This window comes from Pseudophryne corroboree, chromosome 8, assembly GCF_028390025.1.
Source record: "Pseudophryne corroboree isolate aPseCor3 chromosome 8, aPseCor3.hap2, whole genome shotgun sequence".
NCBI lineage: Eukaryota > Metazoa > Chordata > Amphibia > Anura > Myobatrachidae > Pseudophryne > Pseudophryne corroboree.
The window spans coordinates 332,278,113-332,304,169 of NC_086451.1; the positions used below are offsets into that span (position 1 = coordinate 332,278,113).

At 46.6% G+C, this 26,057-nt stretch overlaps 1 long non-coding RNA gene across 1 annotated transcript; it reads right to left on the reverse strand.

Moving 5' to 3' along the window:
• Positions 1-1,178: 1,178 nt before the first annotated feature.
• LOC134947767 (uncharacterized) lies at positions 1,179-23,895 on the reverse strand. The gene is made up of 3 exons (XR_010182759.1): positions 23,637-23,895; positions 3,028-3,089; positions 1,179-1,418 (listed from the first exon to the last, which is right to left on the reverse strand). It is a non-coding gene; the product is annotated as an uncharacterized LOC134947767 (long non-coding RNA).
• Positions 23,896-26,057: the final 2,162 nt, after the last annotated feature.

Sequence of the window (26,057 nt, forward strand, 5' to 3'; positions counted from 1 at the left end):
CCTGCTGTCTGAAGACAGTTTAAAAAGTAGTCGTAAAGTGCCATCTAGTGGCTTTGTTAGGGTATTAAATAAAATAAATATATCAGGAACAAACACACAGGTTTCAATATTGTTTTAGAAAGGTATTTAACATGCAAGTTAATAATATGACATCAATCAGCATCCACAAAAAAATGTGTTTTTATTAAACTACCCAAAGCACAAAACAGCGTGAGATTCTGGAAATATAATGCTACTTTCCTTCTTAAATGGAACATGGAAATACTAGAGACCAACTATGGGGGCAATGCATAGAAGAACATTTGCTGGCATATTTTATTTTTGCATGAGGGAGGCAAATACAGATTTATTTTTTTTCAGAGGCGGCATGGCCAAGTCTCCCTGATTTGGGCCACATCACGTTAGTACCTGTGCACACTGATAACAGGATGAGGAGCCCTGCACGTGTATGTTAGTTCTACTTACCACTCCAGACCACGATTTCCGGGGGTTGCTGGATAACGCTCTCCTTATCTCACAAACTAAGGGGGCAATTCAGTAGTTTTCTTAGGCGCAGGCCACTAGGTGGTGGCCACCGGCAGCAATTCAAATGTTTTGCCATTTGGGCACGGTCAGCACCATCATTCACTCGCAGCCTCCTGAGGTGGCAAGCAGAAATGTGTAAAAAGTGTCCCTTTTGGACACCCAAATAGGACTTTTTGCGCTGCAGGGACAACTTTACAAGAGATTAGCCGCTGTTCGTAAATAAATCTTGTCTATTTGGGCACTTAAAAAGTGATGGGCGCCTGATCAAAGCAACAATGAAATTTCTCTGCTGGGTGCCCAAATAATAATTAAATCGCCCCTACAGAAGGAGCACTTTAAACACGTATTCAGTTATGTGGATGGCAAGTATTTGATATGTAAAACAAATATTCAAACAGTATATCTGTAGGATACTATTATAATTATAATTATTAGTAGTAGTGGTAGTAGTAGTAGTAGTAGTAGTAGTAGTAGTAGTAGTAGTAGTAGTTAGTAGTAGTAGTAGTAGTAGTAGTAGTAGTAGTAGTAGTAGTAGTAGTAGTAGTCTTTATTTGTATGGTACCACAAGGACAGAACCAAGGTGAACAAAACAAGAAAGAAAAGTGAATTATAATATAGACCATTGCAGGACATGATTAGAGCCACAAATACTGTAACATATAAAACTATTTTTTATTTTATTTCCTTTTCTATAGCTTGATTGGTACGTGCAAACATAACTTACATGTTTCAAATTCATATGAGCCATTCCTCAGCTCACAGACATCTCAGCAGTGCACCGATTCAACCAGTCTGGCCTGTGACCCGTACTTTTGGGTGCAGGGTAGTGACGGGCCCTGCAGTCATCTTGGGCCCCGTAGCAGCCGCATCCCCTGCACCTAGTAGTTATGCCACTAGGGAAGGAGATGATGATATAAGTAAGGGAATGAAAAGCACATGAGGAAAGAGGGCCCTGCAAATGAGAACTTACATTCTAAAGGCCCCTACACAGTAGACAATTTTGTGAACGAAACTAGCAGTTCCAACGCATCGGAACAACAAATCATCAAGTGTGTATGCACTATGTACGCTCCAGCGATGTTGTCCATCGCATCTTCACACCTTCCCTTGCAGCACAGTCTGAGGATATCGCCAACTACAGCATACACCTGGATGTGACCACTGACGATATGTGTGTATGCACTATATTATTTGTCTGGGAGTTCAAGGGAAATCGTTGACGACACTGCATTGTTTGCAAGTTGTCTAGTGTCTACCTAGCATAAAGGGGAGGGGCAAACAGACAGGGGAGACACAGAGGAGAGATAGTGAGAGATGAAAGCTGGATGGCTTTGGTGAAGAATTGGGTCTTCTGAGCCCATTTGAAGTTTTGTAGAGAGTCTGATAGGGAGAGTGAGAGAATTTGCCTCACCTACCAAAGCACGTGTTAAATAAATCCATGCTAGCTGATAGGTGACATCTATCTATCTATCTATCTATCTATCTATCTATCTATCTATCTATCTATCATTCAAACATTAAAAAAGAATAACGCATTGAAGCAGGAACTGATGTGAATGGCCAAATATTCTCTGCAAAGTGCTGGGGAATATGTGTGCACTCTATAAATAGTAATAAATAATAAAAACCTTCAAACGCTAAAAAAGAATAAAGAATTTTCTAAGTCATCTACAGGTATTACTAAAAGTTTGGCATACAGTAGTAATTTTATTCTTCTACAGTGTACATATGGACACACATTCTATATTCCACACTTCAGGCACCTTGGTGTCATACCACATCACTGTCTTAATGTGCAGATGTCTACATCAAGGTGATTCCATGACCACATAAGCATGGTGTCAATCAGTAGGGTATTCAATGGGTAGCACCGACCTCAGTGGAAGAGGTGTTCATTCACATTATGCATACTAAAAGGGTTGGGGGTAATAGTGGTACTGCCATCTGATATGTGGAAACAAGACAGGAAACATGATATTAGTATGATAGATGATTGCTATATGATAGATGTGTCTTTCAAAAGGTGGCTATAGTGATGAAATGTCGACATGTTAAAATGTCAACATATTATCCCTGCAGCAGCTTCAGTGGCGTCTTCTGGGTCCCGCTGGTCATGTGACCATCAGTTCCGGGTCAGACCTCCAGTAGTTGTCAAGCATTTCTTAGCTATCCCTAATCCCTTTCCCTAACCTCCCCCTGCAGCCTAACCCTTATGTCACCATTCTGAGAATGTCAGCATAAAAGTGAATGTCAACACTGTTATTGTAGAACCTTTGACTATATCCCCTCATGATAATGTAGAGCCTATGGGCCAGATGTACTAAGCCTGAAAAGTGATAAATATCACAGTGATAAAGTACCAGCCAATCGGCTCCTAACTGTCATTTTTCAAACACAGCCTGTAACATGGCAGTTAGGAGCCGATTGGCTGGTGCTTTATCACAGTGATATTTATCACTTTTCAGGCTTAGTACATCTCCCCCTATATCTGGTTATTAGTACCTTCCATAAGGGCAGCCCGAGATTCTTTGTCGCCATAAGATGTTCCATACCATATCTGGCAACTGCAAAAAAAGAAGAAAGGGTTAGTTAGAGATCATACATAACTAGTAAGAAACTTTAGCTGAATTAACAGTAAGTAAATAATCCATAATGCAATCTGTAAATGATGTTAGTAACTTACCAAATGCAATTGTATATCCAAAAGGCAATGAAAACCACAGCACATACAACAGCAGCTATTATTATGACATTGATATTGATATTCTCTACCGTCATTGCTGTTATGGGATATGTGCAGGAAAGAAACACATAAATGAATTACTCATCTCATTTACAGCCATGCTACATATATCAATTCATTATTTAAAACATTTATAAAAATAGCAGAGTATTGGTAATGTAGGCCATCTATATATATATAATAAAACTGTAAGGGTTGTGTCTGTACATAGCAATTATTATTTTTTTGAGAAATATAGTTCTACTAGGGACTGTTTATGTTTCCGCAGATAATACACAGCTGACTGTGCATTACAAGAAACCTTACACAACACGTCAACAATATAAAATGGAAGTTGCTCAATCAATTTAGTAATACTCCCAGTGTCGGACTGGGGCATGTAGGGCCCACCGGGGGAATGCAGTGGTAGGGGCCTATGTTAGGGGTGTGGCCAGTCTGCAGAGGGGGTGTGGCCTGCCACCTAATTGGTTTGACTAACCATTAGAGAGTACAACGTCTGGGCCCCTTCATAAATATATACAGTAAATTCAATTGCTGCATGCATGATAATGTTCCAGATTAATAACAGCAATGCACTGTAGAAAATACGCCATAGTCCAGTATAAGGCAGAGTCGGATCCAGGGGGGGGGGGGCGAACGGGGTGAACGCCCCCCCTAACAGTCATAGCCACGCCCACTTACATGAGGTGGGGGCTGCTGCCAGGTGATGGTGTGTGGCTGCACTGACATCCCTCCCGATCCTCCGTGTCCCCGGGGCCCCTAGCCCCATCTGCCATCATCACATGCCATCACCCCCACCTTGGGCAGTGTGTGCTGCCCATCGGTGTGTTAGTAGTTACATGTGCCCGGTTGTGTGTGCTACATAAGAAGCACATGTGCAGCCTGGCAATGCTTTATGTGCTCTTTAGAGCATTAATGGACAGTTGTTATGGGAAGTGGGAGGAGTAATGAGTGTAGGGGAGGAGTCAGGAATAAATAAACCGCCCCCCCCTAAAAGAAAAGTCTAGATCCGTCCCTGGTATAAGGTAACATATGTATAATGTATAATTCAAGTGCACAGTCTAGAACCTGAGCCTTAAAACAGAAGGTGGGGCCCCAGGCAGTAGGGCCCACCGGTGGTTTTCCGTGTACCCCTGTGGGCCAGTCCAAGCCTGAATACTCCTCAGGTGCTTGAAAGGGAGGATTTATTCTAAACAAGAAAAATGCACAAAAATAAGAATTTACTTACCGATAATTCTATTTCTCGGAGTCCGTAGTGGATGCTGGGGTTCCTGAAAGGACCATGGGGGGGGATAGCGGCTCCGCAGGAGACAGGGCACAAAAGTAAAGCTTTCCGATCAGGTGGTGTGCACTGGCTCCTCCCCCTATGACCCTCCTCCAAGCCAGTTAGGTACTGTGCCCGGACGAGCGTACACAATAAGGGAGGAATTTTGAATCCCGGGTAAGACTCATACCAGCCACACCAATCACACCGTACAACTTGTGATCTAAACCCAGTTAACAGTATGATAACAGCGGAGCCTCTGAAAAGATGGCTCACAACAATAATAACCCGATTTTTGTAACTATGTACAAGTATTGCAGATAATCCGCACTTGGGATGGGCGCCCAGCATCCACTACGGACTCCGAGAAATAGAATTATCGGTAAGTAAATTCTTATTTTCTCTATCGTCCTAGTGGATGCTGGGGTTCCTGAAAGGACCATGGGGATTATACCAAAGCTCCCAAACGGGCGGGAGAGTGCGGATGACTCTGCAGCACCGAATGAGAGAACTCCAGGTCCTCCTTAGCCAGGGTATCAAATTTGTAGAATTTAGCAAACGTGTTTGCCCCTGACCAAGTAGCTGCTCGGCAAAGTTGTAAAGCCGAGACCCCTCGGGCAGCCGCCCAAGATGATCCCACCTTCCTTGTGGAATGGGCATTTACATATTTTGGCTGTGGCAGGCCTGCCACAGAATGTGCAAGCTGAATTGTATTACACATCCAACTAGCAATAGTCTGCTTAGAAGCAAGAGCACCCAGTTTGTTGGGTGCATACAGGATAACAGCAAGTCAGTTTTCCTGACTCCAGCCGTCCTGGAACATATTTTCAGGGCCCTGACAACATCTAGCAACTTGGAGTCCTCCAAGTCCCTAGTAGGTGCAAGGCACCACAATAAGCTGGTTCAGGTGAAACACTGACACCACCTTAGGGAGAGAACTGGGGACGAGTCCGCAGCTCTGCCCTGTCCGAATGGACAAACAGATATGGGCTTTTTTGAGAAAAAACCACCAATTTGACACTCGCCTGGTCCAGGCCAGGGCCAAGAGCATGGTCACTTTTCATGTGAGATGCTTCAAATCCACAGATTTGACTGGTTTTAAACCAATGTGATTTGAGGAATCCCAGAACTACGTTGAGATCCCACAGTGCCACTGGAGGCACAAAGGGGGGTTGTATATGCAATACTCCCTTGACAAACTTCTGGACTTCAGGAACTGAAGCCAATTCTTTCTGGAAGAAAATCGACAGGGCCGAAATTTGAACCTTAATGGACCCCAATTTGAGGCCCATAGACACTCCTGTTTGCAGGAAATGCAGGAAACGACCGAGTTGAAATTTCTTTGTGGGGCCTTCCTGGCCTCACACCACGCAACATATTTTCGCCACATGTGGTGATAATGTTGTGCGGTCACCTCCTTTCTGGCTTTGACCAGGGTAGGAATGACCTCTTCCGGAATGCCTTTTTCTCTACGTCTTATAATTCTCAGCACCTTAGGTATGAGAAGCAGAGGAGGGAACACATACACCGACTGGTACACCCACGGTGTTACCAGAACGTCCACAGCTATTGCCTGAGGGTCTCTTGACCTGGCGCAATACCTGTCCCGTTTTTTGTTCAGACGGGACGCCATCATGTCCACCTTTGGTATTTCCCAACGGTTTACAATCATGTGGAAAAAACTTCCCGATGAAGTTTCCACTCTCCCGGGTGGAGGTCGTGCCTGCTGAGGAAGTCTGCTTCCCAGTTTCCATTCCCGGGATGAAACACTGCTGACAGTGCTATCACATGATTTTCCGCCCAGCGAAAAGTCCTTGCAGTTTTTGCCATTGCCCTCCTGCTTCTTGTGTCGCCCTGTCTGTTTACGTGGGCGACTGCCGTGATGTTTTTCCCACTGGATCAATACCGGCTGACCTTGAAGCAGAGGTCTTGCTAAGCTTAGAGCATTATAACTTTACCCTTAGCTCCAGTATATTTATGTGGAGAAAAGTCTCCAGACTTGATCACACTCCCTGGAAATTTTTTCCTTGTGTGACTGCTCCCCAGCCTCTCGGGCTGGGCTCCGTGGTCACCAGCATCCAATCCTGAATGCCGAATCTGCGGCCCTCTAGAAGATGAGCACTCTATAACCACCACAGGAGAGACACCCTTGTCCTTGGATATAGGGTTATCCGCTGATGCATCTGAAGATGCGATCCGGACCATTTGTCCAGCAGATCCCACTGAAAAGTTCTTGCGTGAAATCTGCCGAATGGAATTGCTTCGTAGGAAGCCACCATTTTTACCAGGACCCTTGTGCAATGATGCACTGTTTTTAGGAGGTTCCTGACTAGCTCGGATAACTCCCTGGCTTTCTCTTCCGGGAGAAACACCTTTTTCTGGACTGTGTCCAGAATCATCCCTAGGCATAGCAGACGTGTCGTCGGGATCAGCTGCGATTTTGGAATATTTAGAATCCACCCGTGCTGTTGTAGCAGTATCCGAGATAGTGCTACTCCGACCTCCAACTGTTCCCTGGACTATGCCCTTATCAGGAGATCGTCCAAGTAAGGGATAATTAAGACGCCTTTTCTTCGAAGAAGAATCATCATTTCGGCCATTACCTTGGTAAAGACCCGGGGTGCCGTGGACAATCCAAACGGCAGCGTCTGAAACTGATAGTGACAGTTCTGCACCACGAACCTGAGGTACCCTTAGTGAGAAGGGCAAATTTGGGACATAGAGGTAAGCATCCCTGATGTCCCGGGACACTATATAGTCCCCTTCTTCCTGGTTCGTTATCACTGCTCTGAGTGACTCCATCTTGATTTGAACCTTTGTAAGTGTTCAAAAAATTTTTTAGAATAAGTCTCACCTAGCCTTCTGGCTTCAGTACCACAATATAGTGTGGAATAATACCCCTTTTCTTGTAGTAGGAGGGGTAATTTAATTATCACCTGCTGGGAATACAGCTTGTGAATTTTTTCCCATACTGCCTCCTTGTCGGAGGGAGACCTTGGTAAAGCAGACTTCAGGAGCCTGCGAAGGGGAAACGTCTCGACATTCCAATCTGTACCCCTGGGATACTACTTGTAGGATCCAGGGGTCCTGTACGGTCTCAGCGCCATGCTGAGAACTTGTCAGAAGCGGTGGAACGCTTCTGTTCCTGGGAATGGGCTGCCTGCTGCAGTCTTCTTCCCTTTCCTCTATCCCTGGGCAGATATGATCTTATAGGGACGAAAGGACTGAGGCTGAAAAGACGGTGTCTTTTTCTGCAGAGATGTGACTTAGGGTAAAAACGGCGGATTTTCCAGCAGTTGCCGTGGCCACCAGGTCCGATGGACCGACCCCAAATAACTCCTCTTCCTTTATACGGCAATACACCTTTGTGCCGTTTGGAATCTGCATCACCTGACCACTGTCGTGTCCATAACATCTTCTGGCAGATATGGACATCGCATTTACTCTTGATGCCAGAGTGCAAATATCCCTCTGTGCATCTCGCATATATAGAAATGCATCCTTTAAATGCTCTATAGTCAATAAAATACTGTCCCTGTCAAGGGTATCAATATTTTTAGTCAGGGAATCCGACCAAGCCACCCCAGCTCTGCACATCCAGGCTGAGGCGATCGCTGGTCGCAGTATAACACCAGTATGTGTGTATATACTTTTTATGATATTTTCCAGCCTCCTGTCAGCTGGTCCTTGAGGACGGCCCTATCTATAGACGGTACCGCCACTTGTTTTGATAAGCGTGTGAGCGCCTTATCCACCCTAAGGGGTGTTTCCCAACGCGCCCTAACTTCTGGCGGGAAAGGGTATACCGCCCATAATTTTCTATCGGGGGGAACCCACGCATCATCACACACTTTATTTAATTTATCTGATTCAGGAAAAACTACGGTAGTTTTTTCACATCCCACATAATACCCTCTTTTGTGGTACTTGTAGTATCAGAAATATGTAACACCTCCTTCATTGCCTTTAACGTGTGGCCCTAATAAGGAATACGTTTGTTTATTCACCGTCGACACTGGATTCAGTGTCCCTGTCTGTGTCTGTGTCGACCGACTAAAGTAAACGGGCGTTTTAAAACCCCTGACGGTGTTTTTGAGACGTCTGGACCGGTACTAATTGTTTGTCGGCCGTCTCATGTCGTCAACCGACCTTGCAGCGTGTTGACATTATCACGTAATTTCCTAAATAAGCCATCCATTTCGGTGTCGACTCCCTAGAGAGTGACATCACCATTACAGGCAATTGCTCCGCCTCCTCACCAACATCGTCCTCATACATGTCGACACACACGTACCGACACACAGCACACACACAGGGAATGCTCTGATAGAGGACAGGACCCACTAGCCCTTTGGAGAGACAGAGGGAGAGTTTACCAGCACACACCAAAAACGCTATAATTATATAGGGACAACCTTATATAAGTGTTTTCCCTTATAGCATCTTTTTTATATATTTCTAACGCCAATTTAGTGCCCCCCCTCTCTGTTTTAACCCTGTTTCTGTAGTGCAGTGCAGGGGAGAGCCTGGGAGCCTTCCCTCCAGCCTTTCTGTGAGGGAAAATGGCGCTGTGTGCTGAGGAGATAGGCCCCGCCCCTTTTTCGGCGGCCTCGTCTCCCGCTCTTAACGGATTCTGGCAGGGGTTAAATATCTCCATATAGCCTCCGGAGGCTATATGTGAGGTATTTTTAGCCAAAATAGGTATTCATTTGCCTCCCAGGGCGCCCCCCTCCCAGCGCCCTGCACCCTCAGTGACTGCCGTGTGAAGTGTGCTGAGAGGAAAATGGCGCACAGCTGCAGTGCTGTGCGCTACCTTTAGAAGACTGAGGAGTCTTCTGCCGCCGATTCTGGACCTCTTCTTACTTCAGCATCTGCAAGGGGGCCGGCGGCAAGGCTCCGGTGACCATCCAGGCTGTACCTGTGATCGTCCCTCTGGAGCTGATGTCCAGTAGCCAAGAAGCCAATCCATCCTGCACGCAGGTGAGTTCACTTCTTCTCCCCTAAGTCCCTCATTGCAGTGATCCTGTTGCCAGCAGGACTCACTGTAAAATAAAAAACCTAAGCTAAACTTTTCTAAGCAGCTCTTTAGGAGAGCCACCTAGATTGCACCCTTCTCGGCCGGGCACAAAAATCTAACTGGCTTGGAGGAGGGTCATAGGGGGAGGAGCCAGTGCACACCACCTGATCGGAAAGCTTTACTTTTGTGCCCTGTCTCCTGCGGAGCCGCTATCCCCCCCCATGGTCCTTTCAGGAACCCCAGCATCCACTAGGATGATAGAGAAATAGATTTTCCCCAGCACACCAAGAGGTATTAGCAATAAGATTTGAACACTACATGGTGGTAGAAAATGTAGATATCTTATGCTGGGTACACACTGGCCAATATATCGTCCGTTCAATTGAATGACCGATATATCGATGATCTGTCAGCCAGTGTGTACCAGCGATATGTCTGTGAACACCGTCGTTCACAGACATATTGCGTCGGCCCTGCAACACAGCTGATGGCCGATATATCTACATATATATTGGCACATCTTTCTGTGACAACCTAAAGTAGGTATCACTGAAGTCAACAATTTACAGGTAAGTATTAGGAAGTCTAACCCTCTGGTTTAATGTGTTACTTTCGGGTTTATTCATGAAGCAGTGAAAAGTGTGGAGAAGTGAGCCAGTGGAGAAGTTGCCCATGGCAACCAATCAGCATTGAGGTAACATTTATAATTTGCATACTATACAGTTGTACGGAGCAGCTGATTGGATGCCATGGGCAACTTCTCCACAGGCTCACGTCTCCACTCATTTCACTGCTTCATGAATAGACCCCTTTATCTTTTCTGGTGTTCCTCACCTGGACCTAGTGTCTGTAGCTTCTAACAGGAATAAGTTTCACCAGCAACTTACAATATAGTTCAGGATATATTGCACACAGGCATTGATTACACAATTTCTCTATATGAATTTTTATTCTACTGAAACACTGCTATAAATTTTTCTCAGCTGTAGAAATTTGAGATTATCTCATATAATGGCAATTTAGATTAACCTCAATGTCTATGCTAGTCACATACCATTTTCATGCAAAGAACAATAAAGCACAAGAAACAATATCCACATTTGACAATCCTTACACACTAATATACAGTTTTAAGCAATCACCTGAAAAATAAGAATTTACTTACCGATAATTCTATTTCTCGTAGTCCGTAGTGGATGCTGGGGACTCCGTAAGGACCATGGGGAATAGCGGCTCCGCAGGAGACTGGGCACAAAAGTAAAGCTTTAGAACTACCTGGTGTGCACTGGCTCCTCCCCCTATGACCCTCCTCCAAGCCTCAGTTAGGATACTGTGCCCGGACGAGCGTACACAATAAGGAAGGATTTTGAATCCCGGGTAAGACTCATACCAGCCACACCAATCACACCGTATAACTCGTGATCTAAACCCAGTTAACAGCATGATAACAGAGGAGCCTCTAGAAAAGATGGCTCACTACAGCAATAACCCGATTTTTTTTTTTTGGTAACAATAACTATGTACCAGTATTGCAGACAATCCGCACTTGGGATGGGCGCCCAGCATCCACTACGGACTACGAGAAATAGAATTATCGGTAAGTAAATTCTTATTTTCTCTAACGTCCTAAGTGGATGCTGGGGACTCCGTAAGGACCATGGGGATTATACCAAAGCTCCCAAACGGGCGGGAGAGTGCAGATGACTCTGCAGCACCAAATGAGAGAACTCCAGGTCCTCCTCAGCCAGGGTATCAAATTTGTAGAATTTAGCAAACGTGTTTGCCCCTGACCAAGTAGCTGCTCGGCAAGTTGTAAAGCCGAGACCCCTCGGGCAGCCGCCCAAGATGAGCCCACCTTCCTTGTGGAGTGGGCATTTACAGATTTTTGGCTGTGGCAGGCCTGCCACAGAATGTGCAAGCTGAATTGTACTACAAATCCAACGAGCAATAGTCTGCTTAGAAGCAGGAGCACCCAGCTTGTTGGGTGCATACAGGATAAACAGCGAGTCAGATTTTCTGACTCCAGCCGTCCTGGAAATATATATTTTCAGGGCCCTGACAACGTCTAGCAACTTGGAGTCCTCCAAGTCCCTAGTAGCCGCAGGCACCACAATAGGTTGGTTCAGGTGAAACGCTGAAACCACCTTAGGGAGAAACTGAGGACGAGTCCTCAATTCCGCCCTGTCCGAATGGAAAATCAGATAAGGGCTTTTTACAGGATAAAGCCGCCAATTCTGACACGCGCCTGGCCCAGGCCAGGGCCAACAGCATGACCACTTTCCATGTGAGATATTTTAACTCCACAGATTTAAGTGGTTCAAACCAATGTGACTTTTTGGAACCCAAAACCTACATTGAGATCCCAAGGTGCCACTGGAGGCACAAAAGGAGGCTGTATATGCAGTACCCCTTTTACAACGTCTGAACTTCAGGGACTGAAGCTAGTTCTTTTTGGAAGAAAATTGACAGGGCCGAAATTTGAACCTTAATGGACCCCAATTTCAGGCCCATAGACACTCCTGTTTGCAGGAAATGTAGGAATCGACCCAGTTGAATTTCCTCCGTCGGGCCTTACTGGCCTCGCACCCCGCAACATATTTTCGCCAAATGCGGTGATAATGTTTTGCGGTTACATCCTTCCTGGCTTTGATCAGGATAGGGATGACTTCATCCGGAATGCCTTTTTTCCTTCAGGATCCGGCGTTCAACCGCCATGCCATCAAACGCAGTCGCGGTAAGTCTTGGAACAGACAGGGTCCTTGCTGGAGCAGGTCCCTTCTTAGAGGTAGAGGCCACGGATCCTCCGTGAGCATCTCTTGAAGTTCCGGTTACCAAGTCCTTCTTGGCCAATCCGGAGCCACGAATATAGTGCTTACTCCTCTCCATCTTATCAATCTCAGTACCTTGGGTATGAGAGGCAGATGAGGGAACACATACACTGACTGGTACACCCACGGTGTTACCAGAGCGTCTACAGCTATTGCCTGAGGGTCCCTTGACCTGGCGCAATACCTGTCGAGTTTTTCCCAACGGTTTATAATCATGTGGAAGACTTCTGGGTGAAGTCCCCACTCTCCCGGGTGGAGGTCGTGTCTGCTGAGGAAGTCTGCTTCCCAGTTGTCCACTCCCGGAATTGCTGACAGTGCTATCACATGATTTTCCGCCCAGCGAAGAATCCTTGCAGCTTCTGCCATTGCCCTCCTGCTTCTTGTGCCACCCTTTGACTTTGCCTCTTGAAGAAGCCGCCTGGGGTGCGGAGAAACGCGTTGAGGACACAGAGAGGACGGGTCACTGAGAATATCACCGAGACCATCCAAGTGCTCACAGGAGAAATACACCTGCTGTCCTATAATATCAAGTTGTCTGTAACCTGTTGCCGGCAATCAGCCTGCTTGTGAAGAGACCGGACTCTTCATTTCTTCACAATTTTTCACACCATCAGCCTGTCTTGCTGAGCATGGCTATTTCCAATCAGGGATAATACACGGCAGTTTAGCTTACCAACTCTGTGCTGTGTTAAAGAAAACATCCATCCCTGCGGGCGCCGCCGACGGATGTCTCACCCGTGCAAAGGGTGATAGAGAGCGGCTTTGCATTACCCACCGTGCATAGGAAAGCAAGGACAGCGATTCAGTGAGTAATTGAAACCGTACGGTTCTTTCATATCATATCCATCACGTGGAAAATTATACTTTACATATATGGTTACAGAGGCTGAATTTATTAGCCGGAGGACATATTCTTTCTGAACTGTGAGAGACTGAACAACTTAGAATCCAGTATATTGAAAGCTATATAGGTGAAAACCGGTGACCCACTCCTATATGTTTTTATTATAGGCATATATATGCTATTATCTGAGGTGTAATTACACCCAAGTTTTATGTGTTATATATTATTGTGGTCCATTATTAGTTTTTATTTTTCTATGTTTCTTTTTGTGTTTTATATATTTTTTTGCTAGCTAAATAAATTGTTTTATTATATTTGGCAGTATTATTGGATTTTTAAGCGCCGACCTGGTATTTGTTTGTTTTCTTGTGCCACCCTGTCTGTTTACGTGGGTGACTGCCGTGATGTTGTCCGACTGGATCAACACCGGCTGACCTTGAAGCAGAGGTCTTGCTAAGCTTAGAGCATTGTAAATGGCCCTTAGCTTCAGGATATTTATGTGAAGTGATGTCTCCAGGCTTGATCATAAGCCCTGGAAATTCCTTCCCTGTGTGACTACTCCCCAGCCTCGCAGGCTGGCATCCGTGGTCACCAGGACCCAGTCCTGAATGCCGAATCTGCGGCCCTCTAGAAGATGAGCACTCTGCAACCACCACAGGAGGGACACCCTTGTTCTTGGTGACAGGGTTATCCGCTGATGCATCTGAAGATGCGACCCGGACCATTTTTCCAGCAGGTCCCACTGGAAAGTTCTTGCGTGGAATCTGCCGAATGGGACTGCTTCGTAGGAAGCCACCATTTTACCCAGAACCCTTGTGCATTGATGCACTGAGACTTGGCTCGGTTTTAGGAGGTTCCTGACTAGCTCGGATAACTCCCTGGCTTTCTCCTCCGGGAGAAACACCTTTTTCTGGACTGTGTCCAGGATCATCCCTAGGAACAGAAGACGAGTCGTCGGAACCAGCTGCGATTTTGGAATATTGAGAATCCAATCGTGCTGCCGCAACACTACCTGAGATAGTGCTACACCGACCTCCAACTGTTCCCTGGATCTTACCCTTATCAGGGAATCGTCCAAGTAAGGGATAACTAAAATTCCCTTCCTTCTTCGAAGGAATATCATCATTTCGGCCATTACCTTGGTAAAGACCCGGGGTGCCGTGGACCATCCATACGGCAGCGTCTGAACTGATAGTGACAGTTCTGTACCATAAACCTGAGGTACCCTTGGTGAGAAGGGTAAATTTGGACATGAAGGTAAGCATCCTTGATGTACCGAGACATCATGTAGTCCCCTTCTTCCAGGTTCGCAATCACTGCTCTGAGTGACTCAATCTTGAATTTGAACCTCTGTATGTAAGTGTTCAAAGATTTTAGATTTAGAATCGGTCTCACCGAGCCGTCCGGCTTCGGTACCACAACCGTGTGGAATAATACCCCGTTCCCTGTTGCAGGAGGGGTACCTTGATTATCACCTGCTGGGAATACAGCTTGTGAATGGCTTCCAAAACTGTCTCCCTGTCAGAAGGAGACATCGGTAAAGCCGACTTTAGGAAACGGCGAGGGGGAGACGTCTCGAATTCCAATTTGTACCCCTGAGATATCACCTGAAGGATCCAGGGGTCTACTTGCGAGTGAGCCCACTGCGCGCTGAAATTCATTGAGACGGGCCCCCCACCGTGCCTGATTCTGCTTGTAAAGCCCCAGCGTCATACTGAGGGCTTGGCAGAGGCGGGAGAGGGTTTCTGTTCCTGGGAACTGGCTGATTTCTGCAGCCTTTTTTCCTCTCCCTCTGTCACGGGGCAGAAATGAGGAACCTTTTGCCCGCTTGTCCACGAAAAGACTGCGCCTGATAATACGGCGTCTTCTCATGTTGAGAGGCGACCTGGGGTACAAACGTGGATTTCCCAGCTGTTGCCGTGGCCACCAGGTCTGAAAGACCGACCCCAAATAACTCCTCCCCTTAATAAGGCAATACTTCCAAATGCCGTTTGAAATCCGCATCACCTGACCACTGTCGTGTCCATAACCCTCTACTGGTAGAAATGGACAACGCACTTAGACTTGATGCCAGTCGGCAAATATTCCGCTGTGCATCACGCATATATAGAAATGCATCTTTTAAATGCTCTATAGGCAAAAATATACTGTCCCTATGTAGGGTATCAATATTTTCAGTCAGGGAATCCGACCACGCCAACCCAGCACTGCACATCCAGGCTGAGGCGATTGCTGGTCGCAGTATAACACCAGTATGTGTGTAAATACATTTTAGGATACCCTCCTGCTTTCTATCAGCAGGATCCTTAAGGGCGGCCATCTCAGGAGAGGGTAGAGCCCTTACAAGCGTGTGAGCGCTTTATCCACCCTAGGGGGTGTTTCCCAACGCACCCTAACCTCTGGCGGGAAAGGATATAATGCCAATAACATTTTAGAAATTCTCAGTTGTTATCGGGGGAAACCCATGCATCATCACACACCTCATTTAATTTCTCAGATTCAGGAAAACTACAGGTAGTTTTTCCTCACCGAACATAATACCCCTTTTTGGTGGTACTCGTATTATCAGAAATGTGTAAAACATTTTTCATTGCCTCAATCATGTAACGTGTGGCCCTACTGGAAGTCACATTTGTCTCTTCACCGTCGACACTGGAGTCAGTATCCGTGTCGGCGTCTATATCTGCCATCTGAGGTAACGGGCGCTTTATAGCCCCTGACGGCCTATGAGACGTCTGGACAGGCACAAGGTGAGTAGCCGGCTGTCTCATGTCAACCACTGTCTTTTATACAGAGCTGACACTGTCACGTAATTCCTTCCAAAAGTTCATCCACTCAGGTGTCGACCCCCTAGGGGGTGACATCACTATTACAGGCAATCTGCTCCGTCTCCACATCATTTTTCTCCTCATACATGTCGACACAAACGTACCGACATACAGCACACACACAGGGAATGCTCTGATAGAGGACAGGACCCCACTAGCCCTTTGGGGAGACAGAGGGAGAGTTTGCCAGCACACACCAGAGCGCTATATATATACAGGGATAACCTTATATAAGTGTTTTTCCCCTTATAGCTGCTGTTTTATTTAATACTGCGCGTAATTAGTGCCCCCCCTCTCTTTTTTTAACCCTTTCTGTAGTGCAGGGGAGAGCCAGGGAGCTTCCCTCCAACGGAGCTGTGAGGGAAAATGGCGCCAGTGTGCTGAGGAGATAGGCTCCGCCCCCTTATCGGCGGCCTTATCTCCCGTTTTTCTATGTATTCTGGCAGGGGTTAAATGCATCCATATAGCCCAGGAGCTATATGTGATGCATTTTTTGCCATCCAAGGTGTTTTTATTGCGTCTCAGGGCGCCCCCCCCCAGCGCCCTGCACCCTCAGTGACTGGAGTGTGAAGTGTGCTGAGAGCAATGGCGCACAGCTGCAGTGCTGTGCGCTACCTTGTTGAAGACAGGACGTCTTCTGCCGCCGATTTTCCGGACCTCTTCTGTCTTCTGGCTCTGTAAGGGGGCCGGCGGCGCGGCTCTGGGACCCATCCATGGCTGGGCCTGTGACCGTCCCTCTGGAGCTAATGTCCAGTAGCCTAAGAAGCCCAATCCACTCTGCACGCAGGTGAGTTCGCTTCTTCTCCCCTTAGTCCCTCGATGCAGTGAGCCTGTTGCCAGCAGGTCTCACTGAAAATAAAAAACCTAAAACTAAACTTTTCACTAAGCAGCTCAGGAGAGCCACCTAGTGTGCACCCTTCTCGTTCGGGCACAAAATCTTAACTGAGGCTTGGAGGAGGGTCATAGGGGGAGGAGCCAGTGCACACCAGGTAGTTCTAAAGCTTTACTTTTGTGCCCAGTCTCCTGCGGAGCCGCTATTCCCCATGGTCCTTACGGAGTCCCCAGCATCCACTTAGGACGTTAGAGAAATACTCTTATAATTGGGGCCCCGTAAAAACCTTTCTCTAACGTCCTAGTGGATGCTGGGGACTCCGTCAGGACCATGGGGAATAGCGGCTCCGCAGGAGACAGGGCACAAAAGCAAGCTTTTAGGATCACATGGTGTGTACTGGCTCCTCCCCCTATGACCCTCCTCCAAGCCTCAGTTAGGTTTTTGTGCCCGGCCGAGAAGGGTGCAATCTAGGTGGCTCTCTTAAAGAGTTACTTAGAAAAAGTTTTTAGGTTCTTTATTTTCAGTGAGTCCTGCTGGCAACAGGCTCACTGCATCGAGGGACTTAGGGGAGAGATTTTCAACTCACCTGCGTGCAGGATGGATTGGATTCTTAGGCTACTGGACATAGCTCCAGAGGGAGTCGGAACACAGGGCTCGCCCTGGGGTTCGTCCCGGAGCCGCGCCGCCGACCCCCCTTGCAGACGCTGAAGATGAAGAGGTCCGGAACCAGGCGGCAGAAGACTCTCAGTCTTCATCAGGTAGCGCACAGCACTGCAGCTGTGCGCCATTGTTGTCAGCACACTTCACACAGCGGTCACGGAGGGTGCAGGGCGCTGGAGGGGGGCGCCCTGGGCAGCAATGTATAATACCTGTATGGCGAAAAATACATCACATATAGCCCTTGAGGCTATATGGATGTATTTAACCCCTGCCAGATATCTAAAACTCCGGAGAAGAAGCCCGCCGAAAAGGGGGCGGGGCCTATTCTCCTCAGCACACAGCGCCATTTTCCCTCACAGAAAGGCTGGTGGGAAGGCTCCCATGCTCTCCCCTGCACTGCACTACAGAAACAGGGTTAAAACAGAGAGGGGGGGCACTGATTTGGCTATATGTATATATATTAAAATGCTATAAGGGAGGAACACTTATATAAAGGTTGTCCCTGGATAATTATAGCGTTTTGGTGTGTGCTGGCAAACTCTCCCTCTGTCTCCCCAAAGGGCTAGTGGGGCCTGTCCTCTATCAGAGCATTCCCTATGTGTGTGCTGTATGTCGGTACGTGTGTGTCGACATGTATGAGGAAAATATTGGTGAGGAGGCGGAGCAAATTGCCTGTAATGGTGATGTCACTCTCTAGGGAGTCGACACCGGAATGGATGGCTTATTTATGGAAATTACGTGACAATGTCAACACGCTGCAAGCCGGTTGACGACATGAGAGGGCCGGCGAACAAATTAGTATCTGTCCAGGCGTCTCAAACACCGTCAGGGGCTGTAAAATGCCCATTTACCTCAGTCGGTCGACACAGACCCAGACACGGACACTGATTTCAGTGTCGACGGTGAAGAAACAAACGTATTTTCTTTTAGGGCCACACGTTAAGGGCAATGAAGGAGGTGTTAAATATTTCTGATACTCCAAGTACCACAAAAAAGGGTATTATGTGTGAGGTGAAAAAACTACCTGTAGTTTTTCCTGAATCAGATAAATTAAATGAAGTGTGTGATGATGCGTGGGTTTCCCCCGATAGAAAATTATTGGCGGTATACCCTTTCCCGCCAGAAGTTAAGGCGCGGTGGGAAACACCCCTCAGGGTGGATAAGGCGCTCACACGCTTATCAGAACAAGTAGCAGTACCATCTACGGATAGGGCCGTACTTAAGGAGCCAGCTGATAGGAGGCTGAAAAATATCCTAAAAAGTATACACACACATGCTGATGTTATACTGCGACCAGCGATCGCCTCAGCCTGGATGTGCAGAGCTGAGGTGGCTTGGTCGGATTCCCTGACTAAAAATATTGATACCCTTGACAGGGACAGTATTTTATTGACTATAGAGCATTTAAAGGATGCATTTCTATATATGCGAGATGCGCAGAGGGATATTTGCACTCTGGCATCAAGAGTAAATGCGATGTCCATATCTGCAAGAAGATGTTTATGGACACGACAGTGGTCAGGTGATGCAGATTCCAAACGGCACAAAGATGTATTGCCGTATAAAGGGGAGGAGTTATTTGGGGTCGGTCCATGGGACCTGGTTGCCACGGCAACTGCTGGAAAATCCACCGTTTTTTACCCTAAGTCACATCTCTGCAGAAAAAGACACCGTCTTTTCAGCCTCAGTCCTTTCGTCCCTATAAGAGTCATATCTGCCCAGGGATAGAGGAAAGGGAAGAAGACTGCAGCAGGCAGCCCATTCCCAGGAACAGAAGCCCTCCACCGCTTCTACCAAGTTCTCAGCATGACGCTAGGACCGTACAGGACCCCTGGATCCTACAAGTAGTATCCAAGGGGTACAGATTGGAATGTCGAGACGTTTCCCCCTCGCAGGTTCCTGTAGTCTGCTGTACCAATGTCTCCCTCCGACAGGGAGGCAGTATTGAAAACAATTCACAAGCTGTATTCCCAGCAGGTGATAATAAAATTACCCCTCCTACAACAGGGAAAGGGGTATTATTCCACACTATATTGTGGTACTGAAGCCAGAAGGCTAGGTGAGACCTATTCTAAATCTGAAATATTTGAACACTCACAAAGGTTCAAATCCAGATGGAGTCACTCAGAGCAGTGATAGCGAACCGGGAAGAAGGGGACTATATGGTGTCCCGGGACATCAGGGATGCTTACCTCCATGTCCCAAAATTTGCCTTTCTCACCAAGGGTATCTCAGGTTCGTGGTACAGAACTGTCACTATCAGTTTCAGACGATGCCATTGGATTGTCCAAGGCACCCCGGGTCCTTACCAAGGTAATGACCGAAATGAGGATTCGTCTTCAAAGAAAATGGACGACCTCCTGATAAGAACAAGGTCCAGAGAACAGTTGGAGGTCGGAGTAGCACTATCTCAAGTAGTTCTACGACAACACGGGTGGATTCTAAATATTCCAAAACCGCAGTTGTTCCGACGACACGTCTGCTGGTCCTAGGGATGATTCTGGACACAGTCCAGAAAAAGGTGTTTCTCCCAGAGGAGAAAGCCAGGGAGTTATCCGAGCTAATCGGGATCCTCCTAAAACCAGGAAAAGTGTCAGTGCATCATTGCACAAGAGTCCTGGTAAAAATGGTGGCTTATTACGAAGCGATTCCATTCGGCAGATTTCACGCAAGAACTCTTCAGTGGGATCTGCTGGACAAATGGTCCGGATCGCATCTTCAGATGCATCAGCGGATAACCCTATATCCAAGGACAAGGGTGTCTCTCCTGTGGTGATTACAGAGTGCTCATCTTCTAGAGGGCCGTAGATTCGGCATTCAGGATTGGATGCTGGTGACCACGGAGGCCAGCCTGAGAGGCTGGGGAGCAGTCACACAGGGAAAAAATTTCCAGGGAGTGTGATCAGGTCTGGAGAATTCTCTCCACATAAATATACTGGAGCTAAGAGCAAATTTATAATGCTCTAAGCTTAGCAAGACCTCTGCTTCAAGGTCAGCCGGTATTGATCCAGTGGGATAACATCACGGCAGTCGCCCACGTAAACAGAAAGGGCGGCACAAGAAGCAGGAGGGCAGTGGCAAAACTGCAAGGATTTTTCGCTAGGCGGAAAATCATGTGATAGCACTGTCAGCAGTGTTCATTCCGGGAGTGGACGACTGGGAAGCAGACTTCCTCAGCAGGCACGACCTCCACCCGGGAGAGTGGGAACTTCATCGGGAAGTTTTCCGCATGATTGTGAACCGTTGGGAAATACCAAAGGTGGACATGATGGCGTCCCGCCCGAACAAAAAATGGGACAGGTATTGCGCCAGGTCACGAGACCTTCAGGCGATAGCTGTGGACGTCCTGGTAACACCGTGGGTGTAACAGTCGGTGTATGTGTTCCCTCCTCTGCTTCTCATAACCAAGGTATTGAGAATTATAAGACATAGAGGAGTAAGAACTATACTCGTGGCTCCGGATTGGCCAAGAGGGACTTGGTAACCGGAACTTCAAGAGATGCTCACAGAGGACTAATGGCCTCGGGAGCTAAGAAGGGATTTGCTTTCAGCAAGTACCATGTCTGTTCCAAGAGGAACCGTGGCATCGGCCTTTAAGAAAGGACCTGCTCCAGCAGGGACCTTGTCTGTTCCAAGACTTACCGCGACTGCGTTTGACGGCATGGCGGTTTGAACGCCGGATCCTAAGGGAAAAGGCATTCCGGAAGAGGTCATACCTACCCTGGTCAAAGCCAGGAAGGAGGTGACCGCACAACGTTATCACCACATGTGGTAAAAATATGTTGCGTGGGTGAGGCCAGGAAGGCCCCACGAAAAAATTTCAACTAGGTCGATTTCTGCACTTCCTGCAAACAGGAGTGTCTATGAGCCTCAAATTGGGGTCCATTAAGGTTCAAGTTTCGGCCCTATAGATTTTCTTCCAGAAAGAATTGGCTTCAGTTCCTGAAGTCCAGACGTTTGTCAAGGGAGTATTGCATATACAGCCCTTGTGTGCCTCCAGTGGCACCGTGGGATCTCAACGTAGTGTTGGGATTCCTCAAATCATATTGGTTTGAACCACTCAAATCTGTGGATTTGAAATATCTCACATGGAAAGTGACCATGCTGTTGGCCCTGGCCTCGGCCAGGCGATTGTCAAAATTGGCGGCTTTGTCTTACAAAAGCCCATATTTGATTTTCCATTCGGACAGGGCAGAACTGCGGACTCGTCCCCAGTTTCTTCCTAAGGTGGTGTCAGCGTTTCACCTGAAACAACCTATTGTGGTGCCTGCGGCTACTAGGGACTTGGAGGACTCCAAGTTGCTAGACGTTGTCAGGGCCCTGAAAATATATATATATATATATATATATATATAATTCCAGGACGGCTGGAGTCAGAAAGTCTGACTTGCTGTTTATATTGTAGGCACCCAAAAAGCTGGGTGCTCCTGCTTCTAAGCAGACTATTGCTCGTTGGATTTGTAGTACAATTCAGCTTGCACATTCTGTGGCAGGCCTGCCACAGCCAAAATCTGTAAATGCCCATTCCACAAGGAAGGTGGGCTCATCTTGGGCGGCTGCCCGAGGGGTCTCGGCTTTACAACTTGCCGAGCAGCTACTTGGTCAGGGGCAAACACGTTTGCTAAATTCTACAAATTTGATACCCTGGCTGAGGAGGACCTGGAGTTCTCTCATTCGGTGCTGCAGAGTCATCCGCACTCTCCCGCCCGTTTGGGAGCTTTGGTATAATCCCCATGGTCCTGACGGAGTCCCCAGCATCCACTAGGACGTTAGAGAAAATAAGATTTTACTTACCGATAAATCTATTTCTCATAGTCCGTAGTGGATGCTGGGCGCCCATCCCAAGTGCGGATTGTCTGCATTACTTGTACATAGTTATTGTTACAAAAAAATCGGGTTATTATTGTTGTGAGCCATCTTTTTTAGAGGCTACTTCATTGTTATCATACTGTTAACTGGGTTCAGATCACAAGTTGTACGGTGTGATTGGTGTGGCTGGTATGAGTCTTACCCGGGATTCAAGATCCTTCCTTATTGTGTACGCTCGTCCGGGCACAGTACCTAACTGAGGCTTGGAGGAGGGTCATAGGGGGAGGAGCCAGTACACACCATGTGATCCTAAAAGCTTGCTTTTGTGCCCTGTCTCCTGCGGAGCCGCTATTCCCCATGGTCCTGACGGAGTCCCCAGCATCCACTACGGACTATGAGAAATAGATTTATCGGTAAGTAAAATCTTATTTTAGTTTTGTAGCTAGCTACATTGAGTATAGTGCACCTTTCTAGGAAAGTTATATCCTGAGAATAGTTAATACAAGTCTTGGATGAAGGTAGCAATGGATGGATTACAACAAATGAAGTGTAGCAGGTTCTGTCCAACCAGGCAGTTTCGCAACTTCTAATATGATGCAGCACACTATTTTTAGGCAACTGTGAGTCTATTTTGCTAGTCTGGATATAATATTAATTGATTGTACTGTAGGTACTATTTTCTTAAAGGAGGCTCTCTGCGATATCCACATGCCTGTGTCAGGCAATAAGTAGGTTTACAACTGTGCCACTTAATCCTGACTCATCCTTAAATGCAATATAGGCAGCTAAGGTGTCTCTGTCCCTGTTATGAGCAGTCTCTCTATATCTGGAAGGGCTTGCAATGAATAGGTGGTGAAACAGGGTTACTGACCTGTACTCCAAAAAGGTTACTGTACTCAATTGTTACATTTACACTGTCTGACTGGGAGCAGTACATCAGCTGCAGGCCCCTGTGATATTGAGTCCTGAATCCTTTAAGCTGTCTGAGTAACTAAGGCAGTATTTTTCCTTACTGCGCTACAAAGTTCTGGCTGTGTGCTGAGAAAACTGCGGCACATGACTGTCTGCTTCTGCACAGAGGTGCTTACTGCTATTTGATGGCTCTTATCAGTCTCATAAAGGGTGTTATTACTATAGAAACTGGCTAATTTACTGTATAAAACTGTGATCTCTTGTATACCAGGGAGTCTGTGACAGGGAGTGTGAGAATGTATAGTCTGCAATGGGGGCTCCTGGATCTCACTAGAAGTGGCTATTTTGCCTCAGGGCTGACGTAGTCTGCTCACCACTCCATAGACACTCTCTTTGTCAGCTGCTGGACTCTGATTTATTGAAGATCAGGTAAGGAGTCTCCTTTGGTCACCATGTACACCACCAAATCAGCTCAGCACCTTCTGCTCCGAGGTCCTGTTTCACTCTGCCCATCCTCCTAAGATGGCCGCCGCCCAACTGCCAACAGACTCGGCACACGGCTGTTAACTGTCCAAGCGCATGACAGCTATAGCATAGAAAATGTTCTTAACCCTTTCCTTGCTGAAGTCTCAAAGTATTTAGCCAGGCTGTATTTTGTAGAGGGGGAAAAAGGGCGCAGAAATAAGTTAAATGTCCGTGGCAACTCTGATGGGGTGTCACATTTCTGTGTGTACAAGCAGTCAGCCGACGGCCCGAGCACTTGCTGCACGAGCCGGCGCTGACTGCCAGCGAAACTTGTGACATCGGTAACGATGCAGATTGTGACATCAGTAACAACGGGTTGGGCAGTGTGTATGCACAGCACATTGCCCGATCCAACTATAGATATATCTGTAGATCCATTAATACAGCATTATCTATTTAGGATTATATTTGAGCAGCACTGAACAGCATTAACTGCTCAAATCCATGTCTATTATTAACTGCTGTTATATGTTCTCATTTGTGCTAAATATCAAAATAAATGCACTGACCTTGATACTGCAATAGCTGCTCATTTCTGTGTCTATATCAGCACATTGCTGGTACAGGTTGAGTATCCCTTATCCAAAATGTTTGGGACCAGAGGTATTTTAGATATCGGATTTTTCCGTATTTTGGAATAATTGCATACCATAATGAGATATCATGGTGATGGGACCCAAGTCTAAGCACATAATGCATTTATGTTACATATACTCCTTACACACACAGCCTGAAGATCATTTTAGCTAATATTTTTTATAACTTTGTGCATTAAACAAAGTGGGTGTACATTCACACAATTCATTTATGTTTCATATACACCTTATACACACAGCCTGAAGGTCATTTAATACAATATTTATAATAACTTTGTGTATTAAACAAAGTTTGTGTACATTGAGCCATCAGAAAACAAAAGTTTCACTATCATCTCACTCTCACTCAAAAAAATCCGTATTTCGGAATATTCCGTATTTCGGAATATTTGGATATGGGATACTCAACCTGTATATACTTACCGGGTGATTTTCTATACATACAGAACAATTGGTGAATCATTAAGAGTCATTTGTGTCTGTATACCTTCACCTAATACTGTTTTTTATATACTCTCTCATCCTTGTATGGAAGATGATAAATATCAAGATACTGTAGATGTACTATTCTTCATACTGCATTGAACTGTCCATTTCCATATGTATACCTGTGTATTGCTGATATACACACACTGGGGTAAATTTACTAAGGTCCCGATTTTGACCGAGATGCCGTTTTTTCATCAAAGTGTCATCTCGGTAATTTACTAAGCAATAATCACGGCAGTGATGAGGGCATTCGTAATTTTTTGGAAGTCCAACAAAAAAAATACAAATGAATACACCATCGGTCAAAACGCGGCTGTTTAAGTATGAATCTCGGTAATTTACTAAGAAGTGCAAAGCAAAAAAAAAGCAAACGCTGCCGTGAAAAATTACAACTCGTAAAAAAGTGCTAAAGAAAAACAGACCTGCTTTTTTAATCCGTGATTGTATAGGCATGCAGGGATCCATGATATCCGTGCATGTATATCAGTGGGAAGGGGTGGGAAAGTGGTTATTTTCTTAAAAAAAATTGCGTGGGGTCCCCCCTCCTAAGCATAACCAGCCTCGGGCTCTTTGAGCCGATCCTGGTTGCAGAAATATGTGGAAAAAATTGACAGGGGTTCCCCCATATTTAAGCAACCAGCATCGGGCTCTGCGCCTGTTCCTGGTTCCAAAAATACGGGGGACAAAAAGAGTAGGGGTCCCCCGTATTTTTAAAACCAGCACTGGGCTCCACTAGCTGGACAGATAATGCCACAGCCGGGGGTCACTTTTATATAGTGCCCTGCGGCCGTGGCATCAAAAATCCAACTAGTCACCCCTGGCCGGGGTACCCTGGGGGAGTGGGGACCCCTTCAATCAAGGGTCCCCCCCCCCAGCCACCCAAGGGCCAGGGGTGAAGCCCGAGGCTGTCCCCCCCCATCCAATGGGCTGCGGATGGGGGGGCTGATAGCCTTTTGTGATAATGAAAAGATATTGTTTTTAGTAGCAGTACTACAAGGCCCAGCAAGCCTCCCCCGTATGCTGGTACTTGGAGAACCACAAGTACCAGCATGCGGCGGCAAAACGGGCCCGCTGGTACCTGTAGTACTACTACTAAAAAAATACCCAAAAAAAGACAAGACACACACACCGTGAAAGTAAAGATTTATTACATACATGCACACAAACATACATACATACTTACCT